Genomic DNA, 1,586 nt, shown 5'->3' on the forward strand with positions numbered 1-1,586 from the left:
GAATAATAGGTGTCAATGAAGCAGCGGGAGACAACAAAAATGACATAAAAAAGACTATTAGCAGAAAATTTCCAAACATGAGAAAAGAAACTGACATACAGTTAATTGAGGCATATAGAACTCCATACAATCATAATCACAATAAGTCTACACCTAGACACATAATAATCAAGATCTCAGAAATTCAGCAAAAGAATAGAATATTAAACCCTACTAGAGAGAAGAAACAGATCACCTATAATTGAAAGCCCATCAGAATCATAGTAGATTTCTCAACACAAACCATTAAATCAAGAAGGGCTTGGAGTTAAGTATTTCAGGTCCTGAAAGAAAATAACTTCCAAGGTTGATTGATGTACCCTGCAAAACTATCTATCAAATTCAAGGGCAAAATAATATCCTTCTATGACAAAGAACAAATGAAGAAACTCATGACAAACAAACCAAGCCCAGAGAGTACTGACACATATTCTAGAAAGAGGCAGAAGTGATCACTTGTTCAATAAACAACAGAAAGGAAATGCAAAACAGACCAAGTAATTAAAAAGAGGGAAAAGGAACCTAAAACAGAAAAATAAAGCAATATGTATTAGTTATAACCATAAACATAAATGGCCTCAACTCACCAATCAAAAGAAATAGACTGCAGAGTGGATTAAGAAACAAAATCAAACCATATGCTCCATACAAGAAACACATTTAACTCAAAAGAAAATTCACAAACTAAGACTCAAAGAAGAGAAATCAATCCTTCATGCCATAAGAAATCAGAAAAATCAGTAGATATTCTGGTTACCCACAATATCAACTTCAAACCAAATATCATCGAATGAAGTAAGATCACTAGATACTTGTTAAGAGAAATCTGAAAGAGAAAGAGACAACAGTTATAAATATATTTTGTACTGAATATAGGAGCACCTCTTCATAAGACAAATTTCAACAGACATGAAAAAGCAAATAAATAATAATACAATAGTAATGAGGGACTTTAACACACCACTGTCACAAACAGGTAGATCAACTAGGAAAAAAATCATCAAAGAATAGAACTAAATGAAATTTGTAAAGAAATGGACTTGGTAGACTTTTACAGAGTATTTCCTCCAGCAACAACAGAGCACATGTTCTTCTCAGCTTAACATGAGACATTCACTGAAATAGACCATATACTAGCATACAGAGCTCTCTTAAGAGAATGAAAAGGAAATTGAATTATCCCATCCATACTATCCAATCACAGTGCAATAAAAATTGAAACTATAGACAAAAGAAACTACAAAAACTCCTAAAGTCCCTCATTACTGTTGTATTATTATTCATTTGCTTTTCCATGTATGTTGAAATTTGTCTTATGAAGAATTGCTCCTACGTTAAATAAAAGTATCTTAACAAGTGGGTCACAGATGAAATTAAAGAGGAAATTAAAAAGTATTTACAATCAAACGAAAATGTAGATACAACTTATGGAAAGCTGGGATGCAGTGAAAGCATTCCTACTAGAAAAATTTACAGCAGTAAATTCACAAATTAGGAAAACAGAACAAGCCCAAAGAAATGATCTTATGTTGCACATGAAGCTCCTA

The sequence above is a fragment of the Octodon degus genome, unplaced genomic scaffold, assembly GCF_000260255.1.
Source record: "Octodon degus isolate 3935 unplaced genomic scaffold, OctDeg1.0 scaffold00327, whole genome shotgun sequence".
NCBI classification, from domain to species: Eukaryota; Metazoa; Chordata; class Mammalia; order Rodentia; family Octodontidae; genus Octodon; species Octodon degus.